The following is a 17,184-nucleotide window of genomic DNA, read 5'->3' as shown; positions in this document are numbered from 1 at the left end:
TTTTGCTGGAATGCCAAGAATTGTACTAAGTCACATTCAGAGTCCTGAATCACTGAGCTTTGGCCAATGCTTCTATGAAGCCATTTTTGCAAAATGCACACTGCCATGATTAATAATAGCAGAGAATCACAGAAATGTAGGGCTAGACAGGATCTCCAGAGGTCATCTAGTCCAGCCCTCTGTGCTGAGGCAAGATCAGGTAAACCTAGACCATCCTGACAGATGTTTGCCTAACCTATTCTTTAAAATCTATCCAATGATGGGGATTCCACAACCTCTCTTGGAAGCCTATTCCAGAGCTTAACCATCTTTATAGTTGAAAAGTTTTTCCTAATTTCTAACCTAAATGTCCCTTGCTAAGGATGAGTACAAAATGATAGCACAAGCATGTAGGGACAAAATCAGAAACGCTAAAGACACAAGACACAAATCCTGTAGATTAGGCCCATTATTTTTGTCTTATCTTCAGGGGCCATGAAGAACAGTTGATCACTATCCTCTTTATAACAGCCCTAAATATGTTTTAAGACTGCTCAGATTCCCCCCTCAGTGTTCTTTTCTCAAAATGAAACATGCTCTGTTTTTTTAACCTTTCCTCATAGGTCAGCTTTCCTAAACTTCTTATCATGTTTGTTGCTGTCCTCTGGATTCTCTCTAATTTGTCCACATCTTTCCATGAGTGTGGCATCCAGAACTGAATAATAGAATCATAAAAGATAAGGGTTGGAAGAGAACTCAGGAGGTCATCTAGTCCAACCCCCTCCTCAAAGCAGGACCAACCCCAACTAAATCATCCCAGTCAGAGCTTAGTCAAGCCGGACCTTAAAAACCTCCAAGGATGGAGATTCCACCACCTCCCTAGGTAACCCATTCCAGTGCTTCACCACCCTCCTAGTGAAATAGTGTTTCCTAATATCCAACCTAGACCACCCCCATTGCAACTTGAGACCATTGCTTCTTGTTCTGTCATCTGCCACCACTGAGAACAGCCTAGCTCCATCCCCTTTGGAACCCCCCATCAAGTAGTTAAAGGCTGCTATCAAATCCTGCCCCCCCCTCACTCTTCTCTTCTTCAGATTAATAAACCCAGTTCCCTCAGCCTCTCCTCATAACTCATGTGCCCCAACCCCCTAATAATTTTTGTTGCCCTCTGCTGGACTCTCTCCAATTTGTCCACATCCTTTCTGTAGTGGGGGGCCCAAAATTGGATGCAATAGTCCAGATGTGGCCTCACCAGTGCTGAATAGAGGGGAATAGTCACTTCCCTCGATCTGCTGGCAATGCTCCTACTAATGAAGCCCAATATGCCATTAGCCTTCTTGGCAGCAAGAGCACACTATTGATTCATATCCAGCTTCTCATCCACTGTAAAAACCAGTTGGTCCCCAGCCTGTAGCGGTGCCTGGGTTTCTTCCATCCTAAGTGCAGGACTCTGCACTTGTCCTTGTTGAACCTTATCATATTTCTTTTAGCCCAATCCTCCAATTTGTCTAGGTCACTCTGGACCCTATCCCTACCCTCCAGCATATGTACCACTCCCCCTATCTTAGTGTAATCCTCAAACTTGCTGAGGGTGCAATCTATCCCATCATCCAGATCATTAATAAAGATGTTGAACAAAGCAAGCCCCAGGACAGATCCCTGGGGCACTCCGCTTGATACTGTCTGCCAACTAGACATAGAGCCGTTGATCACTACCTATTGAGCCCAACAATTTAGCCAGCTTTCTATCCACCTTATAGTCCATTCATCCAGTCCATACTTTTTCAACTTCCTGGAAAGAATATTGTGGGAGACCGTATCAAAAGTTTTGCTAAAGTCAAGGTATATTATGGTCACAGTACTCCAGCCGAGGCCTCACCAGTACCGAGTAGAGCAAGACAGTTACCTCTCATGTCTTACATATAACAGTCGTGTTAGCATGTTCAAGAATATTAGTCTTTTTTGCAACTGCATCACATTCTTGACTCATTAAATCTGTAATTCGCTATATCATCCAGATCCTTTTCTGTGGTACTCCTGCCTAGCCAGTTATTCCCCATTTTGTATCTATGCATTTGACTTTTTTTCCTTTCTAAGTATAGTACTTTGCACTAGTCCAGGGGTGGCCAACCTGAGCCTGAGAAGGAGCCAGAATTTACCAATATACATTGCCAAAGAGCTACAGTAATACGTCAGCAGCCCCCCATCAGCTCCCCGCCCCCCTGCACCTCCCACTCACTAGCAGCCCCGCTGATCAGCACCTCCCCCCTCCCTCCCCACACCTCCTGATCAGCTGTTTTGTGAAGTGCAGGAGGCTCTGGTGAGTGGGGTGGGGGGAGGAGCGAGGGCATAGAAGGCTCGGGGAGGGGGCGGGAAGGGGTGGAGTGGGGGCAGGGCCTTTGGCAGAGCCAGGGGTTGAGCAGTGAGCACCCCCTGGCCCATTGGAAAGTTGGCGCCTGTAGCTCCAGCCCCGGAGTCGGTGCCTAGACAAGGAGCCGCATATTAACGTCTGAAGAGCTGCATGTGGCTCCGGAGCCACAGGTTGGCCACTCCTGCACTAGTCTATATTGTATTTCATCTTGTTGATTTCACACCAATTCTCCAATTTGTCAAGGTCCTTTTGAATTCGAATCCTGTTTTCCAAAGTGCTTGCAACCCCTCCCAGCTGGTGTCATCTGCAATTTTTATAATCATATCCTCCACCCACAATATAATTTCATCTAGACCACATTTTCTTAATTTGCTCATGAGTATGTCATGTGGGACTGTGTCAGAAGCCTTCCTAAAATCAAGATATATCATATCTATGGTTTCCCCACTATCCACTAGTCTAGTAATGTTGTCAGAGAAGGAAATTAGGTTGGTTTGGCATGATTTGTCCTTGATAAATCAGTGCTGGCTTCCTTGTAACCCTATTATCCTCTCTTAGTTTACAAATTGATTGTTTAATAATTTGCTCCAGTAGCTTTTCAAGTATCAAAGTTAGGCTGACTAGTCTATAATTCCGTGGGTTCTCTAGGTTTCCTTTTTTAAAGATAGGTACTGTGTTTGCCCTTCACCAGTCTTCTGGGCCCACACCCATCCTCTATGAGGTCTCAAAGATTAAATAACTAATAATTCTGAGATTGCTTCAACTAGTTCCTTTAGTATCTTAGGATGAATTTCATCAGGACCTGCTGACTTGAATGCATCTAATTTATTTATATGTTCTTTAACCTGCTCTTTCCCTATTCTGGCTTCTGTTCTTTCTCCCTTGTTACTATTAATTGTGTTAAGTTTCTGGTTACTTTTCGTGATGACTGAAGCAAAATAGGCATTAAAAAACTCAGCCTTCTTGACATTGGTCATTATTAACTTGGCTTCCCAGCTAAGTAGAGGATCTACACTTTCCTTCATCTTTCTCTTGCTTATAATGTATTTATAGAACCTTTTCTTATTGCCTTTTATGTCCCTTTCTAGTTGTAACTCTTGATGTCTTAGCCTTTCTGATTTTGTCCGTATATGCTTGTGCTATCATTTTGTACTCATCCTTAGCAATTTGGCCAAAGCATCCTGATATATTTGGCAAAAATGAATGCATTCAGCCTCACAACATTTTATGCATGGCAAAATAATACACAAAGGTACTCTCCACCATTTTTGAGACAACTGATCGTGGAGGCATTGTTAGCAAAGTTTTGTGTATAAACTCATCAAAAATGCCCTCACATAGACTCCAAGGCCCAGATCCTCAAAGGTATTTATCCTTCTAGCTTCCACTGAAATCGGTGGCAGTTAGGACCCTAAATATGTTTGAGGATCTGGGCCAAAATGGCTAAAATGTATACACACAGCTCAGTCCTGCAGTCTTTACTTGGGCAATATTCCCACTGACTTCAGTGGGGGCTCACATTATAAATATTCATAGCCTACAGTCTGTCCAAATAGTTCTTGATTCATAAGGAGAACTTGCTGTGTGGGCAAACCATATAAAGGCATCTTGACATCCCCCCAGGACAATTCACGTGGCTCCCGAACATAGGGAAATATTTCATTTTCTCACAGAGCATGACCTTATGTAGGAAATGCAGAGGTCTGATTTACTGGTATAAATAAGTACTGTACTATTCCTCTGTGTTCTGAGAGAGGGGACTAAACAATGTACAATGGAAGAGAAGTGACACATCAAAACATGCTGTTTCGGCTGGATTGGACAGTGCTGCTCAGAGTTGAACTACTTGGCCTCTCTTTCCCCTGCTGCAGCAGCTGTTGCTTAACAAAAGATGCTGCCTGCTGGATCTAAAGTTAATTTATGCTCTTGCAGGAAAAGAGGAGGAACATGAACTTCAATGTGCTCAAAATGGAGGCACAGCTTCAAAAAGTAGCCTAAAAATAAAGATGTTTGGGTTTGAGCCACGAACCCTTAAGGTGGAATCACTTATTCTCTCTCTTCTGTGGAACCAGTGTGATGATTTCTATCCATCCCCATCCTAGTACAAAAGCTTAGGTGTATAAGAATACAGCACAAAGACTATTTAGTCTGAAGAAACTACCCAAGCCAGTAAAATTGCATTCTCTAGTAGAGTTGGACTTTACTAGTTAAATTGGATCCTTAATTAGAATCCTTGGAGACATTTTGGGTAGCCACTTAAGGAGGCTGTCTAATTTTAATGTATGCAGTGTGTCGTATTAAGTGTGTACTTGGGCAATCTAGGTTCAGTTCTTGCCTCTGCTTCAGACTTTCTATGTGACCTTGGGCAAGTCACTTAATTTATCTGTGCCTCAATTTCCATTTATAAAATGGGGATATCACTTCCGTACCACACAGGAGTATTGTGAGAATAAATCCATAAATACTCGTGAGGTGCTCAGATACTATGATGATTGAGGGTATAAGTACCTAGATTAATAAAAGTTGGGTTTGCCAGGAGAGATGGCACTTGTTAACTACTTGAGCATTCAGCTCAGTTTGACTCTGCTCAGATTTCTGGAATCCTCTAGCTCAGTGGTTCTCAAACTAGGGCCGCCGCTTGTTCAGGGAAAGCCCCTGCCAGGCTGGGCCGGTTTGTTTACCTGCTGTGTCCACAGGTTCGGCTGATCGCGGCTCCCACTGGCCGCAGTTCGCCGCTGCAGGTCAATGGGGGCTGCGGGAAGCGGTGCAGGCCGAGGGATGTGCTGGCTGCCCTTCCCGCAGCCCCCATTGGCCTGGAATGGCGAATCGCGGCCAGTGGGAGCCGCGATAGGCCGAATTGCGGATGCGGCAGGTAAACAAACTCACCCTGGGCAGGCTCATACTTATATCAGCATAGTCATACCCATGTTAACAGTAGATAATCTTATTTGTACAGCGTGACAATCTGCTGGGGTTCCCAGAATTGTGAGTTACTGCGTTACTCCTCTCAGCTTCAGCAAGTGAGAGGCTTGCTCCTGCTATACTGTGTGACAACTCCCTGACACACAGCTTGTCTGCCTTGCCCGCAAACTCTTCAGATCTCTGCCAGTCCAAACCTGGCCTTACAGGTCATAAACAGTGAACCTCAACTCCCGAGTTCCCCAGAGATGTCTTTCTACTGTGCCCAGCCCCTTACTGAAGACTCACAGAAGTGATTGAGCTCCTTTTAAAGAGACAATACACTGAAGCCTGTTAATTTAACTAGCTTAACTTAACACCTTACCCTTCAATCAGTGCACTGAATTGGTTTATAGTAAAAGCAAAACAAGTTTATTTAACAAACGAACATAGGATTAAGTGATCCCAAGTGTAAGGAATAAAGGGTTACAAGCAAACAAAAGTAAACATACAATTCTAAGACTAAAGCCTAATTTAACAAATTAGACTCTCTTGTTCAAAGAAGTGTTTCTCACCAAGTCTCTTTCCAGCCTGGTTGACCAGACTCTCTGGCCAGGACCATTCACAGAGCTCAAAGTGCTTGGTTCCTTTGTCTCTTCAGCTGAAGGATGCCAAAACAAATTTTTTTTCCTCCCTCTCCTTATAGTTTCCCAAAAATTTGTTGACTCTGCTTCAAGAGGCAGGAAGGCTTCCTGAGGGTGTTGTCTCCTTCCCCCATTGTGACTGTTAAGTCGTCCTCTTTTCGCTCTCCAGAAGTCTTTGTTTACCTTGCATGTAAATGTGCTTTTCTTTAGCTGTTCGTCATGCCTGGCTTAATTCCTACTGGAGACACATTCAGTATGGACGTGGAACCACATTCCTTTGCCTGACGCCAAATACATTTGAAGAATATATTTCCAGCCCTTATCTAGAAAGTCCTTTTGTGGGTTTTTATCATACGTACATCATGCAAGAATATTAATGATCAGTGAGTTGTTATTTTCCAATGATATATTGCGTGCCACCTTTTGGATATAATTCATGACAGTGTGTGAGGTATAGTATGTCAGGCCTGACAAGAGTTGCTGACACAGGGTAGTGACCCACCAATGGGCCTCTGTCTCACACATGGCCACTCCCTGACTTGTGATTTGACACCTATCATTTGTATGTAGCCTCTCCCACATATATCATTCATATATAGTCTCTTTATGGTATAGCCCAGGGATTTTCACTACATTGTCCATTGCAGTTCTTCCCAGGCCTAGCCCTCTCTTCTTGATGGCTTTTTTTTAATCTCCCTGATTGTGCTGTAGAATTTCTACTCTAGGCCACATAGTGGAGTGGTGGACACTGATTCACCTAGTCTGTACACCAAATCACACTTACTCCTAGGTATTTAATATGTTTAGTTATTATTGGCTGGAAAGCCTTGTGACAGACTGACAATATCCGGAACAACCCTCATGGAATTAAGATAAACTTTACTGAATTAAGTTAAACTTCATCAAATCAGGGTTAATACCATTGGGGTACATTGTATTAAAATGTAATTGCATATATGTTATTGTGGCATTGTATATACCTTCTGTAGTAGGGAGGGGGTTGCTCATGTATCTCCACCATTATCAGCCCTTTAAAGCCACCCCCCCCCCCGGAGAGATCCGCATATATTAGATCAAACTGTCTAGGGACAAACAGACAAAGAAAGGATTTTTGGATAAGCAGCCTGGTTTAAAACTGGCTTGCAACCTTCTTCCTGGGCCAGCAAATGGACAGGACCTCTGGTCTACAGAGGGCCCCAGTCCCTAGGGTAAGGGTAGAAGGACAGGACCTACTGAGGCCTTGTAAGATTGAGTTCTTGTTCTGAACTGAAGCTTTGATGAACTTGTAACCACAAGGAATCCCCTTGGGTGGAGTGGCTGAAGGACTCATCCTACCAGAACCCATGTTAGAGTGAACTCTGGTAAGTTTATTAGCCTGTGTACAGATTCTTTTATTATTTTTAATGTACTTTCTCAATAATGCTTTTCATCTTAAGAGTAAAGTAGACTTGCATAGGAAGTGCTGTGTGGTACTTTATAACTGTAGCAATTACACCTGCTAACCGTCTCTAAAGAGAAAGCAAACGGGTTCTGCTTGGGTAACCTGTCTCTGCTGGGGATTACACTGGGTAGGCAGGGAACTGTGCAGCCTAGAAATATCCCAGTCATAAGGGAGTGGGACGTGTGTCTCCACCTAGGAAAGGCTACAGCTGGAGAGCTGGAAGCCTGAGAGTAGATGTTCTTGCTGGACCACTGAGGGGAAATACAAGTACAGTTGCCTGAACTGTGACAAGCCCTGTTTAATTTATGTCATGGGTGAACGTGAAGGCAGGGGTGAGCTGGAGCTGGTTGTTGAATTTTGAAGCAGTTTTAGAACCGGTTGTTAACCCGCTTCCCTGCAGGGGGCGCTGAGGCTTTGATGGGCTCTGGCCGGGAAGTGATATAATTCCTCCTCCAGCCTCCGCGGGCACTGAGCTGCGGGGGCCATGTGGGCTGCCACCTGGCCCTGGGCTGCTGCTGCTCCCCTGGCCCTGGGGCTCCCGATGCTGCCTGGTGGGTCCCCGGCTGCTCTGCTGGGCCTGGGCTGTGTCCTGCTGCTCTCCCCATGAGCACCCACCACCCTGCCTGCAGCCAGCCCCCGTCTCCAGCCACCCTCTGCCCTCCCTCCAGCCACCCCCGCACCCTGTGCCTGCAGCCAGCCCCCATCTCCAGCCACCCCCTGCCCTGCGTCCAGCCACCCCCGCACCCCCTGCCTGCAGCCAGCCGCCATCTCCAGCCACCCCCTGCCCTGCCTCCAGCCACCCCCGCACCCCCTGGCTGCAGCTAGCCCCTGTCTCCAGCCACCCCCGCACCCTCTGCCCTGCCCACAGCCAGCCTGTCTCCAGCCACCCCTGCACCCCCTGCCTGCAGCCAGCCCCTGTCTCCAACCACCCCCTGCCCTGCCCGCAGCCAGCCCCTGCCACACGCACCGCCTGCCCTGTCTCCAGCCAACCCCTGCCGCATGCACCCCCTGCCCTGCCCGCAGCCAGCCCTTTCTCCAGCCACCCCCACACCCCCTGCCCTGCCCGCACCAGCCCCTGCTGTACCCCCTGCCCTGCCAGCAGCCAGCCCCTGCCACACCCCCTGCCCTGCCCACAGCCAGCCCCTGTCTCCAGCCAGCCCTGCACCCCCGTGTCCTGCCTGCAGCCAGCCCCTACCTCCAGTCAGCCCCTGCCCTCCAGCCAGCCTCACACCCCCTTGCCTCCAGCCAACCCCGCACCCTCCTGTCTCCAGCCAGCTCCGCAGCCAGCCCTGCACCCCCTGCCTCCAGCTAGCCCTGCCTCATGCCCCTATCTGCAGCTGGTCCCACATCCACTGGTGCCCTACAGTTCCCAGGGCAGTAACCCTGCACACCTGCTTCAATGAGGGGGGAAGGGAGCAGCTGGGACCCACACATGTGCACACCCTAGGGTGACCAGACAGCAAGTGTGAAAAATCAGGATGGGGGTGGGGGGTAATAGGAGCCTATATAAGAAAAAAAAACCCAAAATTGGGACTGTCCCTATAAAATCAGGACATTGGGTCACCCTAGCACACCCCCAGGGAGTGTCGGGGACCCACACATGTGAAACAGAGCTCATTTCTAGTTCAGGCCCATCTTTTTAAAAAAGAACTTTAGGCAGGGTTAACATACATCCATATTTTCCTGGACAGGTCAGGCTTTTTGGTTCTTAAATCGCCGTCCGGGAAAATACAGACCTGTGGTAACCCTGTTGGTACAAAAAATACATACTGGGGCATAACCCTTAAATCAGAACTTTTTATAGGGAACCGGTTGTTAAGATTTTGGCAGCTCATCACTGCGTGAAGGTGGTGGCGGTGAGGAACATATTGATGTTTATTGAATCATGTTGCCTTTTAACCTGCAATATCTGTTTACTAGGCTATCTTATATAAGACATAGGGGACCTTTGTAATGTATTAGTTCACAGGGCCTTGACACCAGCATTGCTATGACATACTTACAAACATATCTATTTTATTAGGTGCCCAAAAGTCTTCCAGTGCCTGACTCAAGACACTGTAATTCAATGCAATAAATATCATTTTACTGGAGACTGACGACAAATCTAAAATTCAGTGCCTGTCACTACCCAGAATGCTTTGAAAGTTTTTTGCAAAGCGCTGGTGTGTGGGTTCTGGGAACAAAGATGAAAATTGTATCCTGCCTCTACCTTATGCACTGAGTTCTCTTCTGCAGTGTGCCTTTACATAAATAGGGGAATTCAAAACAAGCATCTGCACGCCCTGTTCTAGTCCACATGCCTGAGCCTCCTGATTCAGGCTACTACTTGGTTAGCAGCATTAATAAGTCAGTCTTCCTGGTGGACAGAAAAAAGTATTCTTGGTATTCTCAGCCAGCAGGACTAAAATCTAAAACTCAGCTTGAGTTGTTTATAAATAGTATGAAACATCGAACTAGAAAATAAGCCCTGTGCATTTGGTAGGGTTTAATGGCTGGTAGATTAGACCTGTCTGCAGGAAACAGTAAAAGCCCAGTCTTGCAGTTCTTACCTTTGTGAGTGGGCCAAATGACTGATGTAACTAGGATTACTCACATGAGTAAGCATTTCTGGATCAACGCCAAGAGTTGAAGTCATAAAACCCATAAGGCTATAACTGTAAAAAATAACAATCTATAGCCCATTTTACAGCACTTGCTAAGAAATGAACATAGTGAAACTGGCAGGAAAGGAAACTTGGCACTGGTGAGTTGGCAACAGGCAGGTGTTGACAAACCAGCAGTAGCCATGCAGTGAAAACAATGCCTGGTCTGGCTGGGATTGCCCAGTAGCCACCAGGAAGATCAGCAGGACTGTCACACTGGACTTTCCGGGAGACTGAGACCCCTAAGAAATAACTGGTCGTTGTTTAATTGCTTTCAAGTGAACCTCTGAGTCAGATCTGCATTATTATTAAACAAAAAACTGAGTTTCCATGCCAGCATTTTCTAAACTAGCTTAGAAGTCTTTTGCACTATCTGTCTGAGGCTGGTTGTGTCTGGGACAGGCAGGGCAGAAAAGTACAGATCAGAAGGAATTTTGATCATTGGCATTCTCAGCAACACCAGCCGGGAATGAAGAGTGTGTGTTAATTCTGCAGAGGGAGTGCAGACCAAAAGCAATGGGGTAGGCTGAAGAAAAGATGGTGAGATTGTCTCATCACCTTCCAATACCCAGAGGACTTTGCACCAGTGTCTGAGTTGCAAAAATTAAGGGCCTCTCTTGTTCACGTCAGCCTGGTGACTTGAAAGCTAATGGATCTGTGCCAAGGCTTCTAGTCACAATCACACTGGGTGTCCTTAGTTGGAAAGGAAAAGTCCTATTCTTAGCAGGCACAAAAATGTAACACAGGGCCGGCACTCTGATTACCTTGCATTGGGATCTTGTGCCATCAAAAACTAAGTGTGTTTATTCAGTATCACTGCTTGGATATGAAGACTTCCAAGAACCATCTCTGTGATGTCTGTGATTTGGTAGGTGGCATTCTTCCTTCTGATTCCATGGGCCAGCATGGTCATAGAAAGGTGTTTCTCAGATGAGAGGTAAAACCAATATCTTGACCACATATGTTCATGTGGGGCCATATTTCCAAATTCTCAGCGCTCAGAACTGGGGCCAGGTTTTTCAAAAGAGCTCAGCATGCAGTAGCTCTGACTCTGACGCTTATGGCCACATGATCAGAGTTTGGCACCCAATATTCCAAGGTGTTTTTTTTTTTAAACTGACCCTAAATGAAAAGAATAGGGGTGTTAACCTCAGTGTCCTAACTTCAAAAGGGGGTTATGAATATTAATCCAAGTGCTTTTATTCCCCCTCCACTTTCAGTTGGTGTCAGGGCTTGATTTACTTCTGCATTTCTCCAGTTTTATGAAACTAACTCTATTGACTTCCAGGAGAATTACTGGTATAAAATTAGAATAATGCAGTGGTGAAGTAGATGAACCTGTCTTCCCATCATGCCCTGCACTGTGATCCTGTGACCATACAAATCAATGAAAAGACTCTGACTTGGGCTTTGGATCAGGTCCCTACACAGCATTGCTATGCCCTGTTGAAGAACTGCTGTATTCCGTTAATGCCTGAAAATATCCCACTGATTTTCTTTGAAAAGAAGGATCGCGATAAATCTACATTAGTAAATATCTGTAAAGCATTTTCACATTCTCAAATTAAAGATGATAGTGAAGGGCAAAGAATTTTTCATCTTTACGCTCCTTCTCCAAAGTATTCGCTGAGCTGAGTGCATTTCAGGGTTACTAAAAAGCATGTTCCTATTTCCCCTTCTACTCCTGCACTGGAATGTCTTTACAAATCTCTCTCAGTTGCTCCTCTCCATGCCGTGCTATAGCTGTACTATAGCTATGGGGTAGGGTGAGTTCACCGTAGCGAAGTGACATAAAGTGGTGGTGGCAGAAATAAAGAAGTTTCATTTTCTTGCAAACAGGTGAAAAGACAAAATTCGTTGCTTTCCCTGTCTATAAAGATTCTCACGCTTTGGCATTCTAACCAGACTTGTATTTCTGTAAGAGGGATAAACTCTTTTCCCTTTGAGGAGCACAACCAGGGCTTCTCTGGTTTTATTTCTGTTTGTTCAGAGACGTACAGAAGCAAGAGGGCTCAATCCTGCAAATCCTCATATGAATGAGCCTGACTCTCAAAAGTAGGCCTGTTGACTTTGCTGAGGCAACTTGGGTAAGGCTTGCAGCCTTGGCCCCTTAGTTTGTTGTTCTAGTTGCGATTTAACTCTGTATTGAACAGGTATAATCAGCAAAGTCTTCTGGGGCTGGAATGGAGATATATTTGCCTGGTGCATCCTAAACTTGCCTCAGGTTTGTTTCACCCGAGATAAGCAGTTTTCCTTTTCGGAAGCCTTTTCTGAATTAGAAGTGGACCCAAATCAAGACGCTAGATGCAACAACATCTGGATCTGAGCTTTGTGGCTGAGACCCATCTCTAATCTGGCTTTTTATGAGGCTTCTTCTTTACAAACCCTCCACTCATTTCCTAGCTCCCCCATCCAACTGGAAAGCTCCAATTGCTACTTTGTTTATTTCTCCTCTCTGACACATCGATAAATCCTGACTTCCCCCGCTCCCTTTCCACAGACCTTCAAAAGCAGCTGGGTTGCAAGCATCTATTGAAGTTTCCCATCATGGGGCCCATCAATTCTGCCAGTGGGTCTGGGGGGCCTCTGATGCTGCTTACTTCAAATCCCACTTGCTGTGGGGGTTATGTACCCCAGAGCGCACTGTGTATCCCAGAGTGAGCATGATTTGAATTGGCTAACAACCAGAGTCCAACAGAGATGTTGCTGGCTCCTATAACAGAAGCAACAAAGATGGATGAGGTGACAGCCTAGGACAGGGATCAGCAACCTTTGGCACGCGGCCCATCAGGGAAATCGGCTGGTGGGCTGGGACAGTTTGTTTACCTGCAGCATCCACAGGTTTGGCCGATCACAGCTCCCACTGGCTGCAGTTCGCCGTTCCAGGCCAATGGGGGCTGTGGGAAGCAGCGTGGGCCGAGGGATGTGTTGGCCGTTGCTTCCTGCAGCCCCCATTGGCCTGGAACGGTGAACCGCGGCCAGTGGGAGCTGCGATCGGCCGAACCTGCAGGCGCTGCAGGTAAACAAACTGTCCTGGCCCGCCAGTGGATTTCCCTGACAGGCCGCGTGCCAAAGGTTGCCGATCCCTGACCTAGGAAGTGCGGGAGGGAAGAGAGAGAGAAATGGCAGATTGGAGTTCACTGGTTGGGAAGAATAGCCAGTCTCTATTGGTTGGATGGTCCTTACGTATTACGTTTTCCAAATTGTTTCATTGAATCCTCATTCAGACATTCTGACACACATTCCATGGCAAACTACTGCCAATTCAGCTTCCAGTAGGATCAAAGTTGTTTAAAAATATTGTCTAGGCAAGCCTGCAGGAGGAACTCAGCCTGGGTAAAGATTAAGAAGTAATCTTTGTTTTTCTTCCTGTTTTTCTGGGGAATTGTCTGTATTTAGTTAGCTGGAATCAAACAATTTTCTTTCCTGTTTAAAAGGTGTTTCCAGCTGAGGAAGGGCCTCTGAACAGAGGCAAGACCGCGGACATATACCAGGGTTAGGTGGAACAAGGGAGTTACTGGAGGGATTATGAAAAGGTGAGTGATGAGCTGTGGGTCTTATAGTTAGAAACAAAAGAAGATCAGAAATTGCTTTAAAAGTGATGTTTTTAAAAATGAATTCAGTAGTCTTGTACTAGCTCTTCATGGCGGTTTCTTCCACACTATAGAACCATTGCATAATGTATGATTGTACACCATGGACCACATCCTCAGCTGGTATAAATCAACATCACGCTATTGACTTCATTTACACTAGCTGAAGATCTGGCCCTGTATGTACTGTTCTATAACTTGTAGAGAAGGACAAGAGCCACAGAACTGGGCTCTAGATTCAAACTTCCTCATAGTCTGGGGGTGTTGGGAGCTGGAGTTCTATTTCTGTAAACATTTGGTAGGACTGGGAAAGTAGCCCTGAGCTGTAGCTGGGTCTAGAGAGACGGAGAACTACTCAACATTGTACATAAAGGAGCAGGAGCTGAGTGCAGGCGCTTCTGCTAAAAGGAACGACAATATGCAAATGGCTTCACTGAAGCCATTTGGAAATGATGCTGAGTTTGAAATGTACCATAATGTTTGGAGGGAATAAAAGCTGAGACGGAAAGAGGAGTTCCACGGAGATCTGAGTTCTACGCTCAGCTCTGCCACTGACCCACTGCATGGCTTGGCCAAGTCATGTCAGCTCTCTGCTTCTGTTTCCCATCACACCCTCTGCTCTTCCGGACTTACTACAAATGTGTAAACTGCCTAGCACAATGGGGCCTCAACCTTGTGCGGGATTTCTAGGGACAACTCTAATACAAATAAATAATAATTGGAAGAAGTAGTTGGGTCTGTTCTGCAGTGATTCCTCTACATATCCTGTCCTTCCCCTGACATGCTTTCCTCCCTAGTTTTCAGGACTGTCTCTGCTTCCAAATTGCCGGTCACTTCATCTGTATTTGGAAAGCATCTAGCTCATTTTCAGGGCAATAACAATGAAAATACAAAAAAAAAAAAGGAGGACTTGTGGCACCTTAGAGACTAACATATTTATTTAAGCATAAGCTTTCGTGAGCTACAGCTCACTTCATCGGATGCATTCAGTGGAAAATACAGTGGGTAGATTTATATACGCAGAGAACATGAAACAATGGGTGTTACCATACACACTGTAATGAGAGTGATCAGGTAAGGTGAGCTATTATGAGCAGGAGAGCGGGGGCGGGAGGGGCGGGAGAAACCTGTTGTAGTGATAATCAAGGTGGGCCATTTCCAGCAGTTGACAAGAACGTTTGAGGAACAGCGGGGGTGGGGGAGGGGAATAAACATTCGGCACGGTGTCTGCACAGAATGACGCTGGTGTGCCGAGACTGAGATTAGTATCTACTTGCTTCAACTTGCAAGCAGCAGTGAACTTTGCTTGTTAATCACAGGTGGATTAGTGGCCTCGCTGAACTGTTGTGAACTGAAATTTCTCTTGAAAGTTACAGTTGCACAAGAATGGCTCCACTGATTCTTATCATGTTTTTAAACAGACCCCAGCTATTTGAATGTCCTGCGTTTGGCACATCAGCAAGCGGGTCTCCTGTGTTGGCTAACAAATAGAGAGCCAAGAGTAAATTTTTTTCACAGAACAATGAGATTAAGTGATTCGTTAGATCTCAGAATTAATCAGGCCAGACCACTGCTTTTATGGAAGGTCTCCCTGGAGCACCCACAACATGTGGAAAGTGGGGTTAGTGATTCAGTAGGAAGAACCCTTTCCTCAGAATAAGGACATGGCTAATGCCCTAGAATGGTGTCAGCAGATTTCATGTCTCAAGGCACCATTTTCCAGTTGCTAGATCATAAACGTTAGAGCTGGAAGGGACCATTAGATCATCTAGTCCGATCTTCTGTATAACACGGGCCAGAGAATTTCATATAAGTACCACTGTATTTAGCCCCATAGCTTGTGTTGGACTAAAACATATCTTCCAGAAAAGCCTCCAGTCTTCATCTGAACACCTCAAGAGATGAAGAATCTCCCACTTCCCTTGGGTAGTTTGTTCCAAAAGTTAATTGCCCTCACTATTTAAAAAAAATGTAATCTGAATTGGTCTGGCTTTAACTTCCAGCCATTGGTTCTTGTTATGCCTTTCTCCACTAGGTCAGAGCCTTCTGAGATATACACTCTCCATACAGTATAATTTAAGCATTTCAAAAATGCCTGTCACTAGGTGAGGTTCATACCACTCATTCTCATTAGAGAGCCCACTTTTCTGCAAGAATATGGCTAGGACATAGTAGCTATCAACCTAACTCCATCATGGGTAATTAAATTCCACTTGCCTAAATTTTCCCCTCAGGCATCAGGTGAAAAGGATTGTTTGCACGTCTCCTAAAATCCTGTTGCATGAAATTGTTGTAGCATCACTTTCATGATCCAGTCAAAAGATAGGGCCTATTCAATGTATGAGAGTGATCCCTGTATATGCACAGTTTAAAAAGCATTTGGAAACTTTACGGATGAAAGACACTTTGGGGCACACAGAGCAACCTAATCCCTGAGTGAAATTTTCATAGGACAATGACAATATGTAATTTAGTTGGATCTCCTGTTCTAGATCGACTCCAGCTGGGGCGTATTTATTATTTATCTGCCCGTATCTATTATTTATTTGGATTGCAGTACCACAGAGGAGCCTTAATTATGGACCAGGACCCTGTTGTGCTAGGTGCTGTACAAACACAGAACAAAATGAAAGTTTTAGGATTTTGTTCTCCTGCCCATCCCTGTAATATCTGAGATACTTTATTAACCAAGGAGTAAGATTCCTGGTGTACCTCATGGAGCTTTCAGCTCTTCTCCCTTCTCTGCTTACAGAAAGCTCTGTATGACAACAATAATAACCATCAATAAAATAATTGCCCAATGTATTGTCCAGAATTAAAGATGAAGGGGAACTATTGAGAACTGTAGACTCTGAATGAGACCTACTAAGTGGGTCTGGTTTATATGGAGTTGCATACATGGTGTTCTGACTTCCTGTTATGCTGATCCGCTTAGCTCTTGTGAGCTAGAAAACATATTGATGTGGACAAGAATCCAGAGCAGAACCCTGACCCTGCAAACACTCATCTCCATGAATAAGGATTACTCAGATGAATTGTCCTATTGACATCAATGGGCCTGCATACATGAGCCAGAGTTTGCAAGATTGAGCCCCAGTTTCTATATATACATATGTTTCTTAAAATCAGTAAAGGGTTTTCTCTTATTATTTACAGCCTCTGAGTTAGAGTCAGTGAGATCCAGCTAGTCTGGTTGTTTGGATGAATCAATAGGAAGCTGTGCAATGCACTGAGTCATAAAGCTTGACATCCTTTCAGAATTTGTGTTTTTCTTACCTTACCTATATTTCAGTCAGCTTCTCTTGTTCTTAAAATGTCTTCAATCTGAGAACAAGCATGTAAAATGTCTGTGATTCCACTCCTACCCTTTCCCCTCTCATTTTCATTGATTTATTCTTATTCTATCTTCTGCACTGAGGACTTTTCAGTGGCAGAGTTTGGGGGGGGCGGTCCTTCAGGAGTCAGACAGGCTGAATACTGCGCCTGGTTCCCTAAGAACACAGAGCTGACTGATATCAGATGGGTTTGTTAGTATAATGGGAACAGATAAGAACGGTTAAAGTGTTACTGGGCATGGTGGAAGCATAATATACCAGCACACACTTGAAGA

At 45.3% G+C, this 17,184-nt stretch overlaps 1 long non-coding RNA gene across 2 annotated transcripts in view; it reads right to left on the bottom strand.

Annotated features, from left to right (window-relative positions):
- Positions 1 to 5,725: 5,725 nt before the first annotated feature.
- The window catches only part of LOC140905845 (uncharacterized), a 59,409-nt gene continuing 47,950 nt past the window's right edge, over positions 5,726 to 17,184 (bottom strand). For both annotated transcript variants that reach the window (XR_012156960.1, XR_012156961.1), the window contains exon 3: positions 5,726 to 6,133. This is a non-coding gene — a long non-coding RNA (uncharacterized lncRNA). The remainder of the gene's footprint in view (positions 6,134 to 17,184) is intronic.

This window comes from Lepidochelys kempii, chromosome 2 (genome assembly GCF_965140265.1).
Source record: "Lepidochelys kempii isolate rLepKem1 chromosome 2, rLepKem1.hap2, whole genome shotgun sequence".
Classification (NCBI taxonomy): Eukaryota; Metazoa; Chordata; order Testudines; family Cheloniidae; genus Lepidochelys; species Lepidochelys kempii.
Note: the sequence above shows the minus strand (reverse complement) of the source record. Positions and strands in the feature narration are given on the sequence as shown.